Source organism: Ixodes scapularis, unplaced genomic scaffold (genome assembly GCF_016920785.2).
Source record: "Ixodes scapularis isolate PalLabHiFi unplaced genomic scaffold, ASM1692078v2 PGA_scaffold47__10_contigs__length_4178495, whole genome shotgun sequence".
NCBI lineage: Eukaryota > Metazoa > Arthropoda > Arachnida > Ixodida > Ixodidae > Ixodes > Ixodes scapularis.
The window spans coordinates 185,137-208,919 of record NW_024609876.1 but is presented as its reverse complement, the minus strand read 5'-3'; the positions used below and the strand labels follow the sequence as shown (position 1 = coordinate 208,919).

Here is a 23,783-nt window from a genome sequence, read left to right as displayed (position 1 = left end):
AAACTTTAAACGCAAAGTTCCACACAATTTTGACGAAAGTTCGACTCCTCAGTACAGTCTCAACCTCCACGCGTGCGGAATTGCGGTCATTTCAGCGAATCGACGTTTTAGCGAATCACTCGGGCGCGTCTTATTATCTATCTATCTATCTATCTATCTATCTATCCCCCCCCCCCCCCCCCCCTTCCTGCGTCTGCGGCGGCTCATTACAAAAAAGTTAACACACCTGGAACACCCGTAAACGCCGCTTCGCGGCGGCAGACCATTCGCTAAAGCTCCTATCGATGAAAAGTCGGCATTCGCTAAAACGTCGTTCGACAAACTGAGTGCCACCCAGTGGCGCGCACGCGCTTTAGCGACGTCTTTTCTACGGAGCGAGCGGCGGAGTGGGAAACGCGGTCTACGAAAACTCCCCTGTTGAGCGTGGCGTAAAATGACGCTTCACTCCCATCATCGCGCATGGTGCAAAAAAGGTCGCTTCACTCACAGCATCGCGCGTGGTGTAAAAGGACGCTTCACTCCCACTACCGCGCGTGGTGTAGAAGGCCGAGCCCCGTCCACCCAGAGAGGTTCGACCCGGCGGCCGTTCGTACGCGCCCTCAGGACGATCGACCCGTGCACGAGACCGCCCAAAGGAAGGCGCCGAGGGTGCGCCGCACTGCCCCCATCTGGGTCAAGGTCGGGGCGCTCTCTCGCGCCGGCGGGAGAGGAGCGGGAGCCGAAACGTCGTCAGACCGGTTAGGCCGCACGAGACTTCCCGAAGCAAAAGTAAGAGATAAATAAAATGAGAGCGACGCTCGCGGTGGTAACCATGCCCGCGCTGACGGACGCCCCCAAGTTCGAGTGCCGCCAGCCAAAGCTTCTCCTTGACGCGCGGCATTCGAAGCACGGATCTCGCGTTTGAATCTCTACGCAGACTGTCTTTCGCAATGATGTATGAGCAGCGTTATAACGTTGCTCATACATCACACTGCTTATAAGCAGTGTGACCCCACCCCGTCGTTAGAAAGACAGCGTGACCCGTCCCGAATGCACATTGTGTGTGTGTGCGCGCGTGCGTGCGTGTGTGTTTAAAGCTTTGTGGATTTGTAAAAAAAAAAAAAAAAAAGTAAAAGCGTCAGTGCTGCGGTTTGTGCAAGTGAGTTATACGGCCAGGGGAACGTAATATTATTTTGTTTTATTTACTTATTTGATATACTGCAGACCGCAATTGATCCAAGCAGGGCTAATCGTCACAATACGTCGAAATACAGTAATTAACTAAAATATCTAAACGTTTTCATTGGTGAAAATAAACGCATGTTTCTGATTCGAAAATTGCCGAGCGTCATCGGAAACCACTAAATAATAAATATGTCTTTTTTTTTTTTTTTTTGGAACACTTTGAGGCGGGTGTGAAGCGCGGCAGTGCTTTAAAGTTGCCACTCGAGCACCAGGCACGAGGCTGGCGGTGAAAGAAAGGGAGGACGGCACAAGACGCGAAAACCGATATCTGCGCTCTCGCTGCACAAGTGGCTAACTTTAGCGCTCCACCGTGCTCCAAACGTACGCAAAGTCTTCCTAAAATTGGCCGATGTAGAGGTTTTCGATAACGCTGAGCAAGCTTCACATTGGAACCACGCGTTCATTGACAGCAATCAAAAAGTTATTGAACACATTTGAGTTCATTAATCAACTTATCGGACGAATGGCACCCTTTAATATATCCCTTTATTCACATAACCGACCCCGTACAAACGGCATTAAAATAGCTTTCGCGCTTTTTTTATTATTTTTTTAGAACAAGCTTGTAACCCCTCCCCCCCCCCCCCCCAAAAAAAAAAAAAAAAAAGAAAGAAAACACTTATTATTTATTTACGGTCAATGAGAACGCGGTTCTGGCCGACACAAGTGCCCAAGAACGCTGCACTAAGCGTGAGCAAGGTAAGCGATGCACTGCGTTTCTGAAGCTGGCAACTATAAACCTTTCCAAAAAAAAAAAAAAAAAAAAAAAGCTAGGTGGCGCAAGGTACCGCCCGTTACAAAGGGTATAGCCACGAACATCCATCCATCCCGGGCTTCTGGACGGTTCTGTTCTCAGTGTTCGAGCGTATGGCGCGTGATTTGCTCGCTTTCTGAAGCCGAAGAGATCTCACGCCAGGCTGAGGACTCGTAAATATGGGAATCGAGTATAAGCCGCCCCGTAAGCCACCACTCTTTTTACTCCTAACTTGCTCTCAGGGAATAGTTTTTTTTTTTTGTTCATAAAGTAAAACACGTTCAAACGAAATCGGAAAGAATCGTGCTTTACTTACGACGTGCTTTACGCTTTACGACGTGCTTTACTTAACACCTCCCGAATTGTTGTCTGAATACGACGCAAGTACAATCTGGGTACCTTATGCTTAGACAGCCCACATATAATGTTACCATCACTTCTCCTGTCATAAAATGGGGGACCTGTAACCCATCGGGATTGAACTGGAGCCGATATTAATTTCGAAAAGACAAAACTCCGATTACATCCTATACACTAAGGACAAAACGCTTTTTTTTTTTCTATTGTTTTGACATTTAAACTATAATAATAAGTCAGACTAACCTGAACTCCGCTGCGTGCGTGCCGCCATAGGGCGACATCCAACTTCTTCGCCAATGTATGAACCACAACCAAATCGGCCGTGCTAAATCAACGCAGGCGGTGCGTACTGTGACAGGCCGTTCGCTTTTCTCGAAGCGTATAAGACGCTATGACGTCAGTCCGAGGCAGCGACGCCTTTTGTTTTACTTTTCGCGCGAGCGCGCAGTTGTGACGCGCCGACGTGCTCGTTTACAAACAATGAGGGATCGGTCAACAGACTCTCCACTCCGACGACGTTTATGTGCAACTCAAATCCTTAAAAAAAAAAAATATTGCTTCGTTTTACTAGAGCCACTAAACATGCACACCTTAGAGTAAACAGACTTCAGCCATCGGATGGATGGATGCTAACGGCCCTTGGTAACGGCCGGTAGGTTGCGCCACCTAGTCATCATTGTGCATAAAATCGTGGTTCCCAGTTGTCTCGAGTTTTATCGAAAAGCGCGGGAAAAGTGTTCTTCGGTCCTCCAGAAATGTTACAACAGCCCGCGACAAAGTACCACCGCATCGGCCGAGCGTCCTGACACTGTGTGTAAAGCTCGCGAAGTCGCATTTTCGCGTTTTCGGAAGTCCGTCGAGCAACATTGGCGGTCGCCATTGTTCGGAAGCGCGTGATTGGAGCCGAGTCCTCGCCGAGCGCCGAACGCCGCACTCGTGTCCAATAGGCGCGCTCGGGGTACGCGCCCCAACAATGGCCGACTCGAATTAGTTCGCGCCACTGCTACTAGACGGCGCCCAACTTTTTAAAAGGGGTCTGGTGCGCACGCTCCGCACTAGACAGAAAAATGGCGCCGCTCGCGAGAAAACTAGAAAATGGAGTGCTCGTCTCGTAAAGGCCGCGGTTAGGACATTTGCGCTTGAGGTGCGTCTGCTAACGACTTCCAACGGTTTGCTCTATCCCACATCCCGTGCTGATACCGTGCAAATACTTGCTCGTTTCACTATACGGACCAGTGTGCAGGTCTGCAGCCCGGTAGGAGTGCGTTCGTTGCCGCGGAGTGCGAGCCAGACACGCACACGAGCTCTCAAGATGGCGCGCCCTCCTATAGGGAGCATGTACACGCGGCCATAGCCGAGTCCTCAGCTCGTGAGTGCGAGCTGATGGCGAGCTTCCGCAGTTCTTCCGCATCGTGCAGTCAGATTGCAAGGCTTAGCAGCCTATTAATGTGAACTCGTTCGGAGCATGCGCTCTAATGGCGTCTAGCGATTCGTATTCGTGACGTCACGAGTTGCGAACCTGGCTACTTGTCATCGGCCTCGAACGCTAAGTTCGATGACGCCTGCAGAAAGCACGGTGGAAGCTCGGTGTCGGAGCTTTCTTCGACCAACACGCGCCGTCCATCTTGACAGTGTGACAATGTTCGCATTTCCGTTAATGAAATCACAGTGAAGGTTTGGGAATTCGTAGAAAGTAAGGCCTCTTGACGTGATCGTTTTCCTACAAGTAGCGCCAAATGCGCCAATGCACGAGGACCCTGCCCCGTCCGGTCCTTGGAAGCAAATGGCGGCGAAACCATTGGAAGCGAACGGCTACACAGTGTACAGTCGTCTCGCGCGTTTCCAGAACAATGGTTGTCGGGACTTTGAAGAAACGCGCCTTTGATCAAGAGGGGGTTTAGCGGAAGCCGACCACGGCGATGGCTTCCGTCGTGCACGCGGCCAACGGTAACGGGGGAAGGCGGCACTTTGAGCCAGAAAGGCGCTGGAAGGCGCTGCACGTGGAAGCGGCGGCCCTGCCGGAACCGGCCGGTGCCGGACGAACGGAGGGCGGGCGGCGCACCGCAACTGGGTCAGCCGCTCTCGGGGGTCGACGACCGCCGGCCCCCGCTCCCCCCCTCGGACACTGGCCTCGCTGCCGCACCACCGCGCCGCTGCTGCGAACGCCTGCCCGCCGGTCAGGCAGGCCGACCGGAGCGGCCGCAAGGGGGGGGAGCCCCATCGGCCACGACGCCGTCAGTTCAGGGAGTTTTAAAACTCCCAACGGGTTCCCCAAGCTCCTCGGGGACTCCTTTCATCCAAAACTCTCCAACGGCTTTACCTACAGGGTGCGTTTTATAAACCGCTTTTCATACTGCATATTACGGTATGTCGTACAAAGGCGGTTTTGTAAACCGCCTTTGTACGATACTGTGGCACGTGCCTGCGACTGAGTTTCGGTTTCACTGCATCGCGTACCCGAAGTACGGCGGGAAGCCGACCTTGCGGCGCTCGCGGCCGGCTGCGTCGAACAAAGAGCGGCGTCCAGATCGAATGAACGGCGTTGTTAGCGCCAGGCCGCGGGAAAGTGCAGCTGCCGCGCTCAGCTGCCAAGGACGAAACGCCGGCGAGACTACACAAGCCCCGCTGAGAGTACGCCGCCACCCATTTTCCCAGATTCTTTTACGGGCGCCGCCATTTTGGTGTTTAGTGCACAGCGGGCACCACTGGCGATCGTTTCGGTTCCGAAGTGCACGGCATCCTGAGCATTAGAGAAGCGGTCTCGGGAAGCTCCGGTCATGTGGTTACGCTCTGAATCGGACGGTTCTGCCAAACGAAAAACCGTTTCCTGCGATTTCAGACAAAGTGTTCGGGCGACTGGCAACAATGATTTCAAGCACCAAGTTACAAAAATGCAAAGGGAAAGGAACGATGATAATGCAAATAATGCGAAGGAAATTGGCGTGGAAGGGCGAGGGAAGGAATCATACTTTTTGTTTCCAGACTAGGTGGCGCAAACTACCACCCGTTTAAAGGCTACGCCCGTAAGCATTCACCCATCCATGGCTGAACTGCCGTTACGCTGAAGCTTACTAATTTAATAACTTTAGTAGCTCTGCTTTAAAAAAAAAAAAAAGACGCGGATTAAATTGGGCTTTACATTAGCATCTTCACGAAAAACCAAGTTTGCATCGACTGCAAAACGACTTCCTGTGATATGACGCGAAGTTCGGTGGGCGTGACTATCTAACGAAACACAAAATATATATTTAAAAAAAAAAGACATTATGTTAGGCTAGGTGTCGCAAGCTACTACCCAACACTACCTACCCATCCATTCATGCAGACGTGTCTGTGAGAGTCAGCGTGTGCTGCGATTCTTGCGCATGTCTCTGGGTGGACTGTGTGAACGTAGTGCTGCGCACCATCGGGCAACACGGCACGAACACGACATCGGAGCTTTTTGGGGGGTACTGCCCATAAATGGTAATCAATACAGCCAAATTCGACCACCCATGTCAGCACCCAGTATGAGCACATTCAAGCATGCTATAAGTTTCTCTGAGAGTATCACAGATTACGTAAAGAATTTAGAAGAAAAAAAAAACGCCGGTGGCTTGTTCGTGCTAACGGTGTCCCACCCCGAACACAGGTTTAGGCTCCGCAATATCTCCATACACCAAAAATCGAAGAAGAAAGACTAATGTGCAAAAACCATTCATATGGGTATTAACCTGCTACTGCAGTAACGAAGCAGTGACGTAAGTCTAGATGCAACAGGAGTTCGTCCGTGACCGCTAGTTACCACGGTCACGCGGGAGGTAAGCCTAGAGCTAATAATGAGAACGAGCCAAAATAGTACCTTGGAACCAACACGTGTCAGTGGAAATTGTACCCAACAATATTAGTGTGCACATCTAATTATTATTAGCACCATCTTTCGAGGGAGATTAACAGGGATATTATTATTCAGTCGTATAACAGACTAAACGTGCCGAACAACGGCTTGCAACTCATCTGTATATGTATATACAGTATATATAAAACAAGAAAACCGCTAGTAATACCTAAACGGAGAGCTAACAGCTACTACATAATCCCAGAGAGTTCATTTCGGTTAGACCCTGACCCTCGAGGGAGGTTAAGAACCAAATCAATTTAAAATTATCGATCCAAATGAATTGTGGGACGCAAAGCCCGCAATTAAAGACGACCAACTATAGTAAAAAATGCTTCGGGGCAAACAGGGCGGGCAAAGTCGGGCACATCGGTGGCCGATCCCAGGCACGGCGTGCCGACGAGGTTGGGCCCATGGAAACAGCGAGTTCTCAAAGTGACCGGTAGGAGAAGCGGAGGCCGGCGCAGCAGGGCGAGCAGCAGAGCGTGAAGCAACCGCGACTGCCTCCTACACAGCCTGGGCACTTCCAAGGCCAGCCGAAACTGGAGATGTGGACTCGTTTCATCTCGTCCAACCATCGCTCAATCGTGCAAAGTTGCGACAAAAATAAAATAAATAACGCACTCCCGCCGGCATGGCTCCCTCCTCGTGCATATGAGAGCGCATTACACGTAAAAGAAAAAGAAGAAAAGAAAAGAAAACGAGAGAGAAAAAGTTGGGAGAGCAGCGGCGTAATAGTTAGCGTTGGTTTCCCATATTACAGAGTTTCGCGCGCGTGATGCGACGTCGGGGGAGCCGGTGAGCCCGGGATGCGCGTGAGCGCGGTGCAGAGCCGGCGGTGCGTCGACTCGAGCGACGGCCATGCAGGGGGAAAGGCGGACGGGGAAAAGGCGTACGAAGGAGCACGCCGCTTCGGCTGCCGCAACGAGGTCGCCTCGCCATTCAAACGGGACCGGCGTCGCTGCAACGCCGTGCGTCCGCGCAAGGACGAGAGATAGCCGTCCGTTGAGAGGACGCATCGTGAGGTGCGGTTAGCCACCGGTGACAGTTTGGAGAGCAGGGTTTGAACCCCGCAAAATCGACCAACTCCGGAGGTCGGACAGATCCCTGGCGACGTCGGCCCGTAAGGGCAAATGGAGAAGCGATAGACTGGCGTAACTCACATGTGGCGACGGATGGGATGATGATGCAAGGACACCGAGCAAGCAGCGGCGGGGGCCCGACGGCAAGCTCCGATAATCCAGCGGGCGAGGCGCGCGTATCACGGTGGCGTGGTCGGTCGCTATGCCCTAGTCCTACCGGTCTTGTACTCGGCGCAAGCCCAGCGGCGAGGCGCCGTGCCACACACGCACTTGGGACGCACACACACTGCGCAACACACCGGGCTCAGCGCGACCGGCATAGAGGCTGCTGGCACGAAGACGCCACCTCGGAGACCATCACACCGGAACAGGGCTCAACGAGAAGTCGCATTGCTCGCGGCGCTCGTCGGACGGAAAATGAAGCGGCGCAGCAGACGACCCGTCCGACCCGCCGACCAATCAGCGCCGCGCCGGGTTGCGCCGCGACCAATGGGAGCGCGGGCGACGGCAGCGCCGCCGCCGCGCGCCCTCCTCGTCGCCAGCTGGAAGTCACGTGGGGCCCCGACCAACGGCAGCGCGACCGACTCAGTTGCTAGGCGGTCGTGGCCGGTTAAAAAAAGAAATGCCGGCAAAAAAAGGGGTGCTCGTCGCGCAACATGGCCGGCTGCCGCCTGGACACTCCATTCATGCGGCAGCCGCGGCATTTGTCCGGACATCTGACGGACCGCCGTCATGGGGGAGACGCGAGGTGTGACGGACCGTCGCCGCAAAGCAGAGCCGCAAATGCGCCGAGGCGGCCTCGGTGCGTGGCAGGACGGCGTGGTTAATTAAGGTGGGGGGCTTCCCCACACGGCCGACAGTCTCTCGAGGTCGCCGTGGACGAACGCGCGCCCGCGGCAACGGTCTACTGCATCTTTTCGTAGCCAAGCTTCGCGGTGTACTCGCGTGTGGCGGCGATCTTTCCTCCTCGTTGCCGTGGTTGCGATTATTACAGAACGCATTTTATACGTGTGGGGCAAACTGCGACGCATAAACGCTAGCGTAGATACCTAGATGGCAAGGTGAGAACGGCAGCCATTCTCGCTCTGTCATTCACTGCCAGGAAACGTAACTCTCCGCGATCGCGTAGTCGGCGTCACCACGACCGCTCTCTCCCAAGGTTCGGGCGTACGAGCAGGCACGGTGCCACAGATTCAAAATGCTATAGTCGCGTGCCTGGTTGGGTTCATGCTTCTAATGATTGGTTCTTCCACGTTCATATCGGCTAATGTCCCAATCTCGTGGGTTGCCAGCGGTAATTGGATGCACGTCAAGCCGCGCGTTTCTTAAATAGTCGCTGCAATGGGCCGTCCAGTATTTCGTCATAATTTTTTTCGGAGTCTACTTTGTTCGACCTGTCCGTGAAAGCTATATTCGGCAAAATGCAAAATCCCCCTAAAAAAAAAAAAAAAAAAAAAAACATTGACATTTTTTGGCAATTAATTTCAGTTCCTAAAGTACCTACCGTACACTTTTCCGGACCTATAGTCCGTGGCCTATGCATGAGTGAAAGTTGAAATCTTTCGCGGCTGACTATCTACAGGTGCGGACTACGCGGGAATTTTGTTTTCTCAATATCCTTCCTTATGACGAGACGTGACGAACTTAGTGAATGAAAGACTACGTTCGTGATGACTAACGCACGAGATTGTTTGTGAGCTAAGAGAGCAGACATTTGCCAAGGTGTGTTCTGCTGTACGAAGATTTTTTTGTGCGCACGTCAGGTGTGAACTATCTAAGCAAAAACTTTTATGTATGCCCCCAAATTTGCCCCTGCTAACTTTCCACCGGGTGCGCACTTTAATCCCGAAAATACGGTAATCACAATTAGAATTACAAACCTTAAAAAAAAAAAAGTAAATTAGAATTACACGTCACTTTTAGTCCTGCGCGAGCTACGCGACTTCAATGGCGCCGGTGTGAAAGAAATCTGTCGCACTGAAAGGCCCATTCTTCGCCTCACCGATGGCGAAGTATACGCACTTCTACGTTCGCCACCCTTTGTGCTTTTTGCTTCATCTACTTTTTCATTAAACTCTGACAGTATCCTCACTCGTAAGTACCGTACATTGTATTGTATTCTGAGGCGCAATCTCTTTGAAACGAGAGTCTAAGTCGAAGACGCCTGTTCCTTTTTTTTTTCTTTCTCGTTTTTTGCAAAACCACCGACATTACCGATTGCCTCTTTTTTTTTTTCTATGGCAACAATTTTAGTAGTGCGCCTAAGAACAGACGGAATCGAATGAAGTCTCAAGCTCTCGATGTCAAGATGATATCATTTTGCAAGCGCAGCACTTCAACTCGCGACAAAGCCCCTTCAACGTTCGCCCCACAATCCAAATCTTTCCGATTTTCCGTCTCCTCCCCCGCAATAATAATAAAAAAAAAAACACGTTTCGTTATATTTTATTCTTATTTACTATTCCGGTGGCGCGTTTTCTGCCTATCCCATGGCTTCGACAGACAGTCGGCCAGCTGTACCCACGATCGACGTCTCTCCGGAGACCCCAACGTGTGCTGGCCAAAGCACAATGACGCAGACGCTCGGCGCGCATTTTAGCCTCTCACTACACAATACCATTCAGATGAAAAAAAATAAAAAGGCTCCGCGCCTCTGCTCCCCAAAAACGTGGTGGCGCAAGTGTGCAAATAGCCCCCAAACCACTTCCGGTTCTGAGCTAGACGGCGAGTTTCGCGGTATTTGCGAAATAAAATATACACTCTACGATTATAATGCAATTAAGTGCAAAGGTCCAAGCGAGCTGGACAGTAATTATGAAAATAAACCCTGGAGAAGGGGAACAAGAGGGACAAAGGACAAACTCAAATCTCCAAACACAGCTAGGTGACTGGTGAGCCTCTGAAAAAATCCGCCTGGTCCGGGTATCGAACCCGCGACCTCTCCATTACATGTGGAGCGTTCTACCAACTGAGCTAACCAGGGGTTAGACGTCAGTAGAGCAAACGGGTTTTATCAGCCGCCACCAGTCTAACACCAACAAGGGTAAAGCTTGCAATTTAAGGATATGATTATACTGCAATTAAATGCAAAGGTGCAAGCGAGCTGGACAAGAATGAAGAAAATAAACCCTCGAGAAGGGGAACAAGAGGGACAAAGGACAAACACAAATCTCCAAACACAGCTATAGGTGACTGGTGCGCGACCGAAAATACACGCTCACTCTAAGAAAAAAAAAAAGAAAAGATGTATTCTTACACCCTTCGTCCAACATAAGACACCCCAAAACTTCAGTTGGACGTGCAGCGGACTGATGTTGAACCGACGGTACCAACTTCCACGAGCGGCTTGATAGCCGAGCTGTACAACTTATTTAAATAGCTAATGCACGTGTGACTGACTATGAAAAGAAATAAACAAGGTTTTTCATGGACCTAATGCAAAACCTCAGCGTTTTCTTTCTCCAGTCTTTGATACACACTTCAGCTGTTTAATAAGTTATTACCTAGGGTTCGGATTTTTCGGTTTCTATTTTTTTTTTTTTTTTTTTTCAAAATTCGGCGTACTTTTTTTTTGGTGTTTGTTTTAAAAAAAAAAATATATTTTTTTTTCGGCATATATTTATGCCCACAAACGTTTATCGGCTTTTTTCGATGAATATAAAATAGACACCAACGGACACCGGATCAGATTATCCTTGTAGCTTTGATATTTGTGATCACTCAAAGAATAACAGCACATGTAAACTGAAAAAGAAATGGACACTTCATTCGGCAAATGTGTGCAACTGAGAAAGAAACAAGAAAAAAAAAACAAAAAAAAACACACAAGTAGAAACAGGTCAGATAGGAATATGCCCCGAATCAAAACACACGTACTTTCCCAGGCTCTCCTTGTTGATCCGCACTCTTTCTTTCCTGTTAATATGACCCTGAGCTTTGAGAATGCCCTCTTAATGCTAACACTGGACACTGACAGGCTGAGGAGATGAAGCGCTGCCTGAGCCAAAATCGGCCAATCAACCAATTGGGACCGCCAAAAGAGACACGGTGCGACGTTTTGAGGCACAACACAACATGCAGAGCTTGCATCCAGTCTTCCTTACAACGACTTTGAAAACAGGCTCGTACATGGCGAAGTCATGGGGCATTTCGGACTTCATGTTCCGATCGATGATGCGCACATTAAACCGAAACGTCGTGATGCCACCCGTGTATCCCATACATTCGGGCACGTTTCGATAGACACTGTCGTTCCAATTTTTCGCCACGGTTCTGCCGTACGACTGGAAAGTTAGTGACATTTTTCCGGGTAAAACTGAATTTTAGAAAAGGGATTCGACATGCCTTTATCGGTTTTTATCGGTTTAAATCGAAAATGTCGAACCTAAAAACTGAGCTTTTTCGGTTAAAACCGAATTTCCGAAAATGGATTCGGCGTACTTTCGAAAAATCCGAACCCTAAAACTTATACCGCACCGTTATCAAGCCCCTCGTAAAATTCGGGGCCGTCTGTTGGACTATTCGCAACTTCCAAAGCCCTCCAGGCACGTAGCCAGAGGGGAGGCCCATGGGGCCCGGGCCCATTTTCCCTATTGAAATTTTTAGAAAAATCACTTATAACTTTTGAATAAAATGTCGGTTCTTGCTGAAACTTTGGCATCTGGTTGTGACCCTTTAGTGCTACCTTCGGCCGGAGAATGAGCGTTCGGCCAGCATAAAGTTCATTTTTGCGATAAAAAAAAAAAAAAGATACGCGTAATTTATTTTTGAACACTTTGTATATGTTTCTCTTGACGCAGCTATTTCTGTCACCGTGTTTCTCCGTTGGTGCGGGCCAATAATCACACAGTGCGCGTGTTCCGCACCTGGTTTCACTTTTACGGCCGACTGCGTAGCCGACGATCTGACGGTGCAAATTGAGCGGCGGCAAAACTGCACCGTCGCAGTTATGCTGGGAAAGAAAAACAAAATTAAAAATCGATAAATACACTTAAAACTGCTTACGTGTAGGAATGCAAAAGCATTCCTACACGTAAGCAGCACTCCTACACGTAAGCAGCTTTTGCATTCCTACGCGCGCAGCGCCCCCCGCCCCTCCCACTGCGCAGGCGCGGCAAACCCCGCCGGCTCCGCAACTTCCGTGACGATGCATCCGCGTTGCTGTGCTTTTCTTTGTGGTTCTATTTCTGAAGCGCGCGTCCGCTTTGACCTTGAGCGGCCCCGCTGGCTTTCGCCACGAGGGATCTGATATGACCCGTCGCAACCAATGGGAATCTATTGCTCGTTTCGCTGTTCCACACAACGCCAGTTTGCTCCATGGGACACTTAATGTTTTTCGCATTAAAAGGGCGAGATCGAGGCGCCCGCAATAACTCCGTGTAATTGGTTTAATAAGAAGTTTTAGTAGACCGTGTTTCCCCTCCGCTAGCCCTCCGCTACGAAGAAACCTCCACTGCGCCTGCGCGCCGGTAGCCTTGGCTGTAGAGTTCAGGGTACTGGGGCCCTAAACTCGTCAAACACAAAGTTGGAGTCGAAAGTTGGCGGAGCGCGCCAATTGGACGCCGGCGACAAAAGCGCGAAGTCATCGTCGGGATAGTCCAATCGGTGCGCTCCATGAACTTCGGCCCCAACTTTGTGTCTGACGAGTTTAGAGGCCCAGGAGGGGCTTAGTGGAGCGGGAAACACTGTCTACTAAAACTCACTAATATAGGAAACGCACCAAGAGGACGAGCACCGCGACGTCCATTTTTTTCCGGCGCTCGATCGGCTCAATCGGAGGATAATCTTCAAAATCGCACCAAGTGCCAGTTATGATGAAGCTCGATGACCCATGGTCGGATATATGAAATAATCAGAAGCATCGATTTCCTCATTTGTGAGATAAGTACATGATCGCACGCCAGGCGCACACGCACCCACAGTCTTTCCCGGTTTGGGACCGCAAGATTAAAACACTGTGTGTGTCGATTACAATCACACGCCACGGGCGATGTACATCTTAGTATTTAGCGGCCTTCGATTTCAAATACGTTCATATACGGCGCACAATGCCGGCGTCTCAGGCTTGGATGGAATTGCTCGCGAGTTATTTGAGCGAAATGCTAGTCACGAGAGCGATTAGGCGCTGCCCAAAACCTGTGTGAGAAGTCGGTCACTGCGCGATCGGATTCCGAGCGCTTCACGTCTGCCGGAGCTGCGCTGAGCTAACACCACCTGAAGCAGGCAAGTAGCCACGATTTTGATTCAAAGGGGGGAGGGGGGGGGGGGGGGGGGCATGACAAAATGCTGTATGAGGGGGAGGGGAGAGGAGGCCCCAGCAAAATGGAAGATTTCGGAAGAAGGGGGAAGCGATCACGGTTTCCCCTTCCCTTTTGCAGTTCAACCGAAATCGGTTATATCGAAATAGCGGATGTAGCGAAGGGATTTCCGATTCCCGTTGATTTCGTTATCACCGGTCTCGACAGTAGTCACAAACAGAAGTAGAACGCCAGGGCGTCTCCTTTGGAAACCCGGCCTCCAGCACGCGCTCGCCGCTGCCTTCTGTCGTGCTTTGGCTGCACGCTCGAGGATCGCGAGACGCCGGAGCGCCGACAAAGGTAGGAAGAATAACCGAAGGTTCTCCCTACCGTCCTCATTCTGCCAGTGACTAGAACTGTTCGGGTGAGCTTGTACTACCCAAAGTCAGGTGAGCTTGTGTTACCCAAAGTGAGGGCGCCACAGTCTGTTCAAAGCTCCAACACAGCTTTTTTTTTTTTTTCGAATTAACAATATTTGGAATTCAGCGAGTGCCTCTTCTTTGCCAGCCCTAACGCGCGGCTGTGATAAACATAGGCGGCATATAATCGGCTCCAGATCAAGTGGCCGCTTGTTCTAGCTACAAATTAAAAAAAAAAGCTGTTCGTTTTTGTTTATTATTGGACGAGGAGAAAAATTAATGCGTGCTTTATAGGTTATAAACGTCAAGGATTCATTCTCAGTCTTATTTAGGAAGAAACAAAAATCGTGGCACCGCCCCTTTAATGCTTCTAAGCAAACAAATAATCACTCCCCAAATAATGCATTCCGTGCGTTTATAACGCACGGAATGCTTGGACTTAAAAGATAAAAGTCGCTGCCAATTTCTTTTTCTAGTACGTTTCTCTGGCTGTAATCAAACGGGTAATTTTATTGCTCTCGAGGTAATAAAAACTATTGATAGCCGTGATCTTAAACGAATTATGTAGCTTTCAACCCGTTCCTGTCATCGTAAAAAAAAAAAAAAAGAGTAGGGAAGGAAATAAGGAAGTCTTGCAAAAGCAGCAACTAATCTGCTCTCCTGTACAAAAAAATATTCAGGATAAGACGCCAATCACGTGACCCAAGATAAGCGCTCTTAGCTTTGGAGTGGTCGTCACCTAATTTTCTGATCGAGTATAATAAAATAAGCTGATAAAGTACTGCAAAAATCAATCCTACGATTAAAAAAAAAAAGTATCTTTTGTTAGGAGTCCATGGACTTCTAGCGTCCTACAGCGCGAATCAAATTAGAACAAAAGAAAAGGGGAAAAAAAATATTGGTCGCACGTAGAAACGCCGCTGCTAGGGGCAGGGTACTTGTTTACTTTTAATTCTCGCCTGACAGCTGAAAAACTTCGAAGAAAAAAATGTAGTGCGATGGAATGCGCCAATTTAGGGCAGCAACGCAAGCGCTGAACGAATTGGTATATGAGACAGCCGAGTCAAAAGCGAAAAAGCAGCTGTATCCTGTTCCCGCTAACTTTGCCGCTCACTGTACACACAGTCAGGCACCGTGATCTCAGCCTCTCCATCAGAACGCAACTCTTCATATAGTCCGTTCACCCCCACCTCCAGTACGCGGCGACGCTGCGGTCGTAGGGACTGGAGGATTCGACCGGCTCCGAGCGTTCCGAAGGCCTTCGGCGAGCAACTTTGTCGGGCGGTTTGACCGTTTCGCGGTATGGCAGCGCGAAATGGCTCCCATTCTGAACTGATATTTACCCCGTGTTTGCGGTCGTTTGTGGCCAATCAAGTCTCATGCCGAATTAGTGTTCAATCGCGCAGCAAATGCAGTGAGAGCCGCTCTGGCTGCCCCCTGCATACGGCTTATCCGGAACAGGCTTTACTGGCGCCCTCTCGCGCCGTCGACACGGAGCGCGGCAGTCCTGAGCGCTCGCTGAGCTCACTACCCCTCCTCTAGTTCACGGACACTCAAGCAACCAAGGACGTCATGAAGGAGGTTATTTTTTGCTTGTTTTTGTAATTTTAATTTGCCTACGGTATAACTTTTAAAATAAAGCGAAATTCGAGAAAAGAAAAGTTTCACAAAGTTACTACGTTCAGTGCACTCAGGTTCGGTGCAAATTAAAAACCAGTAAAAAAGTCCTTGCAAGGCCCATTTAAGGCTTGGATCAGATTGGGGTTCGCGGCTTTCTCATTTGTTACTAAATCTAGGAGCTCTAACTGGATCTAGCGTGGTGTCGCGCTCTCAATCCAATCCAAGGGTTGGACTGGATTTTTCAGCTGTTTCCTCTGAGCAGAGCCCGCGCTCCGTTCTAAGCAGAATTTATTGCCCATTTTTCTGCCCCCAAGTCCTGAAGTCTTTGCTCAGGGCACTCGATGGCGTTTCCGGCTCTTTTTCCCTGACTGGGTTCGGTTTCTGACAATTTCTCTGACGTTTCCCCGATTTTTCCAGTTAATTAAAATTTCCCTGACAATTCCCGGTGTTCCCGGTCGCCAGACACCCTGGGAAGTGGGTCCGATCCGAGCAGTCCGACGCGAACGCCGGCTCCTAGCGCTCGCGCCGTGCTCAGAAACAGCTCGCACCTTGCTAGCAAATAAAACCTTTTGCCAATTTGTTTGGAAGCGGCATCAAGGTCGCTTCCGAAAAATCGCCTGGGGAGGCGAAAAACGCCTCCTCAGGCGATTTTTCATTTTCTCAGGCGGTTCTTCGTTTTCGCTGGTTTGCCTCAGAACTGGCGCGACAGATCGATAGAGACGACTGAAATGGCAGCGTAGTATTCGCCCAAATACGTTCTTGCAAAACATTTTTTTTATTTAGACCACGCTATTTTCTTCTTTTTTTTTCTTTTTTTTTTTTAATCTGAAAGTTTCTATTTGCAACCTTGAAAAAGTGAAGAATGATGCGGGTACAGGGTTCAGTGTTTAGGCAGTAGAACTTTTTTTCCAGCGCATTACAAGAAATTCGATGGTGCGAAACGAATGCCGTGGAAGCCCACATCAGCACTCGCTTAGCAACAAGAAACAAATGCGCGACATATTCTGTTTTTTTTTTCTTCTCCTTTCTAAACTGCCTACTCCCCCGCAAGTTTTCCAACATGCCACGTCACGCCACTGACAAACACGGGGACAATTTGTATGTCTGTCTTCGCATCACCCTCATCTACCGACTCCTCAATAGCAGTCGGCCCCACATTGTGCTTCCATTCTTCGCCGGACCTCCACAGCTTTAAGCGAACACATCGCGGAAAATGTTGCGCCTCCGCGGTGCAAGTGCCCCCATTGACATCACGTACACACCGCGAGCTGCCAAGTTTTCTACCCTTCCTAAACACGTTTAGAAAGCACACCACAGTTCCGAGCGAAATATTTATTGCCTCCTCCTAAAGTGTACTTTATTGGCTCTCGAGTAGGTTTTGACCGCGAGAGCGTACGGTAGCTTTACTAACGATTGCGAATTTTTGCTCCCCCCTTCCTCTCTCTGTTTACGCCCTTTCCCCCTGGCATCTATCTACTCCGTCTCACATGGCAAAAAGCGAAGGCTACAGCCCCCTCCAGCCAATGAGAGCGAAGCACGCGCCTCGCTCCTACCCGCTGATTGGCTCCTACCCGGGGCCGTAGCCTTCGCCCTTTGCTATGTTGCGGTCACGGTGGTTGCCGTGAAACGGATTGGCGTGACGCGCCCCCAGGTGGTCGAAATTAATCCCCAGTCCTTCGCCGGGGCGTGCCAGATGCCCGTCGTAGGTTTGGCACGTAAAACCCCCGAATTTGACTTTGACATTTGCTGCTGCGGCGGCTGTATGTATGCGCTCCGCTGCGGCCCTCCCAAAGGTCACGTGACATCCAAGCGGCCTTGGATAGGCTGGGATGGCTCGTAGCGTCCGCTGCGGTCCATCGCAAGCTGAAGCGGTGCGCCCCGAAGGTCGCCTCCTCCTCCGACCAGAGACGTGGCCTTCTTTCTTCCATTTCCGCGGTTTTTGCCTCCTCTCACAAAAGAACAGAAGCACGACGACAGCGCTTTGTACTAGAGCGCGCCAAGCGAGCACTTCCGAGACGAGGAAGCCGCAGAGCTGGAAATCTAACGTCGCCTTCAGCGGCCAGCACGGGGTGCACATTGGACATGTGTGCTGCGGTAGTGCTCGGCCAACACCACCTATTCTCGTATTGAACCTCAATAACCGTAGTAAAAAAAAAAAAAAAAAGTCTCGCTCTTCGCGGAACGTTACTAATATCCTCCGTCGAGGGCACTTCAGGGTAGCTTTATGTTATTTCACCAAAAGCGTAGAAGGTTTAGGGACAAAAATGAAAGCCGTTTACAACTCTCTATAACGCCGAATTAGAGCGCAGCTCTTGAGGAGGAGGAGGGGAAGGTGCGGAGAGGGGGCTATGCCTCTTCTGCTCGCCCTGATTTAGGCAAAAAATTTCCGCTAAATTTAGCAGAAAAAATTTCCCGCTAAATTTAGCGGGGAAATTTACCCATCATGCACCGCGCGGTTACGCCGACGGCGACGCCGCTCAAGCCGGAAACGGGCGCCGGAGAGCTGCGCTCTAAAACCACACTTCCTTCCTTCGACAACCAAGTATATATCCAGGCTTTATGTCGACTTTGGGGGCCCCTTCCTGGGCCAGTACTTCCTAGTCATGGTAGACGTTTTTTTCCAAGAGGGAGGAAGTGCATATATATATATATACTTTTGATATGACAACGAGTATGATCAAAGCTTGTGAACGGCTCCCTCTTCTATGGAACTCATCACAGTCCGATGGGGCCAAATCGGCAAAATACCTCTTGCAAGATGCAAGCGATCATAGCGGCCTATATAGTGCCATGCAAAGCATCTTGAGAATTCCTTGGACCAAGATTCAGTTTCGACCAGTCACCATCGCCTCACGATATCCCGTCACGGCCAGATACACTATGCATTTCCGAATGTGTGACTTTCCTTAAAAGCAGACTACTGTAGGTGTTGGTTACCAATACAAATAAAATGCAAAAACACTTTTTTTTTTTTTTTGGGGGGGGGGGGGGGTGTTTTGACGTGCCAGAGTTTGTGCACTGGTAAATCGGACTATGATAGCACATGGCAGAGGAAGTATACTGAGAGTGGGGAAAAAGAAGATGCTAACTGCGTTAATAAAAAAAAACCAAAAAATTACGTAAAAAAATGGTAAGTTTGGCCAGGCGACAGGCCAGGCGATATAGATCCACACCCGGTGTGAAGTCAAGAGAGGCGACGGAACGCGGAGGTTAAAATAAAATAAAATAAAAAAAAAACCTAAATTTAATTAGGCGACAAAAAGCCCCGCCCTGAGAGTATATTGCTAACTTTCTACCTATGGATGGATGAACCGTATACCGACCGAATAGAAACGAGAAAGAAGACGAAATTTCGCGGAGCTGATCTAGCGCTCGCGTCTCCTTTCCCGTTGAGGTACGCAGTGACAAGATGAGAAGGGCAGAGAGGAGCTTCAGTTGTACCGCCACCAGCGCGAGCTTCAGCAACGCATCGCCGTCTCGTGCACCTCCAAAGACGCGCCCTGCCCTTCTCATTCTGTCAGTGGCTATGCGCCGACAAACTGAGGGAGGAGAGGGTACGAGAGGGCGTTAGAACGCCAAGCTCTGGCTGGGATGGTCAGTGAGTAGACATGAAGTTAGCTCTGCCTTTGTCTACATTGCCATAGCCTCCTCTATACTCACAAAGCCTGGCAGTTCGACGACGGAACCATAGAGTGCCCGGTCCAGATCATCAAGGAGCCATTTCTCGGGGAACCTGGACGTAAGAGCGCACAGCTTCTGCAGCGGCTAAGACCCGAAACACACTTGTTCGCTCGGGAGAAGTGTGTTTCGACGTCTCGCCGCAGCGGGGCGCCAGTCACGTGGCTCTCCTCCCACCCGTTGCCTGCCGCTCCACCTTTCCCACTTCGGCGGCTGCTTCTCGTGGCGATCTGCCAGGCTTTGTCAGTATATAGGAGGTTATGCCACTGCACCAACCGGTGTTGTCATAGCTCTTAATACGCAATTTTTTTTTCAGCCTCCGATCAATAAAAGAAAAGGTTTTCGGGGCGAGATACCTGTCCGCGTCAACCCCCCCCCCCCCCTCCCCGACCTCCCTTACTTCCTTTCCCACCCCCATCGCTCTTTTCCTTGCTCTTCCCTCCCTTTCTTCTTCCCCCCCCCCCCTCTCTCTCGCTGGGGTAATCTTTCCCACTAACCCTTTCCCCGAATCTTCGGCAGCTTGTTCCTCGTCGACCTGGCAATAAAGACCTCAATGTGTTGAAAGATGTTTGTCCTGTCCCTCCTCTTTGTCTGACTCTTTAGTATATTTTTGAATTTAAAACCTACTTTAAAGTTTAATACATACAGAATTTAGCTCGATACTGCAGCTGGTTCTCCGCGCAGTTAGCACGCACATTTAGGCACTTCTCGTGACGTGGCACAAGCTTTCGGAAGCCCTTCTCAGAGGAGGTTAATTGTCACATCGTGCATTCCATCACGAGTTCAACAAGACCGTCAGTGGCCGCACGTGTAACGCGAGTGTGGAGGAAACTGCAAGGAGTTCCGGAGAGGACGAACAGACAGACGTCCACGAAGATGAAGGCCAGGCAAAAACGTCTGGGGCGACTGCATACAGTCTCGTTGAACGCGTGATGGAATGACCGCGAATCCGTGAGAACACTGTGCGCGGACACCTCCTCGGAAGAGGGCATCTAAAAGCTTCTGCTACGTCATTTTCATTGCTTAACTGTGTGCGATGACTACGTGGAGACGTAGCTACGATATCTACCTAAATTTTAAATCTATTAAAACATTTATCTTTCGTATCGTTCGTGTTGTTGTTTTCTTTTAACTTTCACTCAGTCCATTAAAGGTCGGAAACGACAACTCGTAAGATAAATAATGGGCAAGGAAACACGAGTGAACGAGACACGCGCTCACAATTTGTTTCGAGCGGGGAAGCAACGTCGACCGAACGTTAAAAGGAAATTCCCGACGGCGCTCGTTTGGAAGCAGGATCATTATTGCGGTGGCGCTGGGCAACGACAAAGTCCGGCGAGTAACCACATGCGCGGGGGTGGATGCTAAAAACTTTTTTTTTTTTTTTTTGACTTCGACGATATGAAGCCCGTATATATACCATAAGCCATTTGCAAAAAAATACTGTCATCTCTCATCACCATCATGCCACTGGGAGCCGCCATATTGGAGGGTTTTCGCCATCTATCGGCGGAAGAGGCGAATCCGCATCGAATTCGGCTTTCACGATATTAGGAAAATGCCTTCGTACATTCAATGGATGCGTGCTAATTTCGCGGCAACCAACAAAAAAAAAAAAAAAAAAGACGGTCGCGAGATTTTTGAAAATCAAGTGTCAGCAACGTGGTCGCAAGACTCGGTCACTGAAGTAATGAAAGGGACCATCCGGGTAAGTGGAAGACGCCGTGTGGAGCGTTTGGGCTGAACTTGGCAGTGCATGAGCGTACTTTAAATCTACGACTCCCACTTCGCCGCGACCGACGCCTCTTGGGATAAACTGTCGGCACGGAAACCCTCAAATATCGCAGGAACTTGACGAGTACACTCGATGGCGCTTCTTTTAGCAAATACTACAGAACGGAAAGCAGAGCCCCCGGATAGGGACTTCGAAACCCGCGCCCGCCTACTCGGAAACGCCGAAGTCGAGGCGACCTTCAAAGTCGATTTCACGCCGTTTAAATGCGAGACGCCAGTCACGTCGGTTTGCTCGCTTAACTGATCAAAAGCGCCGCGCCACGCAAAATACAAGAAAAAGAAGATAAAAAAAAAAAAGCGACGGAAAAGAAAAAGATTCCGTCGGCCCGCTCTCTCCCGTCGTCATTGTAATCTCCGGCGCTCCCTGGAAGAGTTCAGTTTCAAGGTGTCTTCCATAATTGCCTATCGCCGCAGTACATGGCGAAACTCGCGGGAGGAGAAATAGAAGGACACCATGTGGGCACGCGGCAACGAATAATACTGCATTTTCTCCGCGGAATATCGGAGCTACGTGGACTACCTCGCCAGCTGCGGATTTTTGTTCTTCGAAGTTGTTCCTACGACGAAACGTCACGGATTTTGCGAATGGCGGGTTATCTTAAAGATCATGATTTCAGCATGATACGAGTTTCTTTCCCTTTCCTCGGTTTCGCATATCGGCCGCCAGGCTTGCCACGCCAGTTTTCGCTGCACACCCGAATGAGCGGTAGCTCAAAGGTTCTCCGCTTCGCGCCTTTTCCGTTGGGTGGCGCCGCCTTCTCCGGAGCTGGTTTGTGTTTTACGTGGAGGTTAACTATTACAAACACTGCCCAGATGGCGCGAGCCGCCATTAGAGAAGGGCATTCTTCCGATGTACACGTTCACTCATCTTTGGCACCGTTTCCTAAAAGCAGGTGGGAGGAGAAGTCGCGCATGCGCAGAGAAGCTGACGCCGCAGATTCGAGTCGACATCCCACTCGCGCCAGCTTCAATGTGGACCGACGTTGTAAACCTTCGCTACCGCGTGATGCGCGTTAAAGGACGCCCTGAATCGGCTAACATGCTACGCACAAAAGAAATGCCCAGAAAGACAACAAAGACGTTGCCCAATCGGCACACGCATGCGTGTGAGCAACTGCATTACGTCAGCTTTCTTTTCTTTTTATACGTTTTATTAGACGGGATACATTATGCATTAAAACTTTGAGTTTGAGCTAGTTGGCACATTACTGAATAGAAGCCTAAAAAGTGCGAGCAAACGGGGACAGAAGAAACACGAAAGACAGGAGAGGCGCTTCACTCTCAACTGGTTTTTATTATCACCATCGTCACCTATACATATACGCATTGCCCAAACCACATCGCACTCAATGGCCACACTCAAAGGCAACCATCCAGAAACACCACTTCACACTGAAGCAGGTACAGACGGAGTGCTGACGCAATTGCTTTCCTTTTTTTTTATGTAGAATTCCTCTATAATCTCTCCTTCCGTTTTGTCTTTTGCCTGTCTTAAAAACTTCGTGGAAATCCGGTCAGGCTTACACCCACACCGCCTACAATGGTCACCAAGATGGCCCCCCGCGATGTTGCGCCCCCCATACACAGATTATGCTCTCGTATTCTAGCAGCAGCGCCCAGTCTGCCCAACGCAGATTCTGCCACAACTAAACGGAATCTCGTACACCACGTTGGTGACACACGCAGTATATTGCACCGCGTGTTTCTTGAAATACGTTGCTTTTTTTCTGCTTTGTCAACATCGCACAGAGATCCTAGCAAGTTTATACGGTGCCGAAGAGACCACATTATATCGTATGTGCCAGTTACCTTTTTTTTTTTTTTTTAGATTATGAGACACGGTATGCATGTGCGGAATGACTTGTACTCGTTTCCTTTGCTTACTCGCCTCACTACCCTTTTTTTCTTCTTCTTCTTTTTAGCTTTTGAAAGAGGCTCTCACGGCAGCTAGAGATTAGGTTAGGAGGCTTTCGTTCAAAGCTGATTTTTATCTGATGATTGCAACTTTTTTTTCCAGAGCCGCACTTAAACATGTTAGGGGTATCTCCTTCTTCACCAGTTTAGAATGAGCACGTTCAAACAAAACCAATTTTTTTTTTTTTTAGTACGCGGACATTACTGTTAGCAGACATGTTCGTCAGAAAAAAAAAAAGGATCAAAATGTCTAAAAACCAGGCGTGTCCGTAGATGTCATCGTGTCACCAGACCGTGTCCTATGTATATGCAGCGTGAACAGTGTGAGTGCGCTGAGAGAAGTCGCAGGTTCGACGCACCGCTTCGTGCGGAAGGATAAAGCGATGCCGTCCATCAGACAGCGTGTCACCTTGGCCCGGAGAGCGCCAACAGCGCCGATAAGCAGTCCCTGCAGATAGCGGCGTCCAACGCCCGGGGGCCCGTCGGACACTCGAGCGCACTCAGCGACCACTTCCCCGAAAAAAAGAAAGATACACAGTGATACAGTTGGAGCGGGAGGGAGAGAGAGAGAGATCCACACTCTTCACCCTTTTCATTCCGCAGGCGTAGGAAAGCGTGCCAAAAGCAGCACCTACTATACACCTTTCCAGCGCTTATCACCCGGGCGAGAAATGCCGACTCACTGGGCGTCTCATATGTCGTGGGAGAGAGTTACTGCAGCCGTTCAGAAGGCCTTCCACGGCCCGGGAGACCAAGATGGCAGCGCGCACAAGCCGATCGTTGGAAAGGTCTATATAGACCTCCCCAGCGCCTAACACCCGGGCG

At 49.9% G+C, this 23,783-nt stretch overlaps 1 protein-coding gene across 1 annotated transcript in view; it reads right to left on the bottom strand.

Moving 5' to 3' along the window:
* The window catches only part of LOC8036051 (phosphatidylinositol 3-kinase regulatory subunit gamma), a 30,707-nt gene extending 22,989 nt beyond the window's left edge, over positions 1–7,718 (bottom strand). The window contains exon 1 of the mRNA XM_029971096.4: positions 7,379–7,718. The gene's annotated coding sequence lies outside the window, so the exon portion shown is untranslated. The remainder of the gene's footprint in view (positions 1–7,378) is intronic.
* Positions 7,719–23,783: the final 16,065 nt, after the last annotated feature.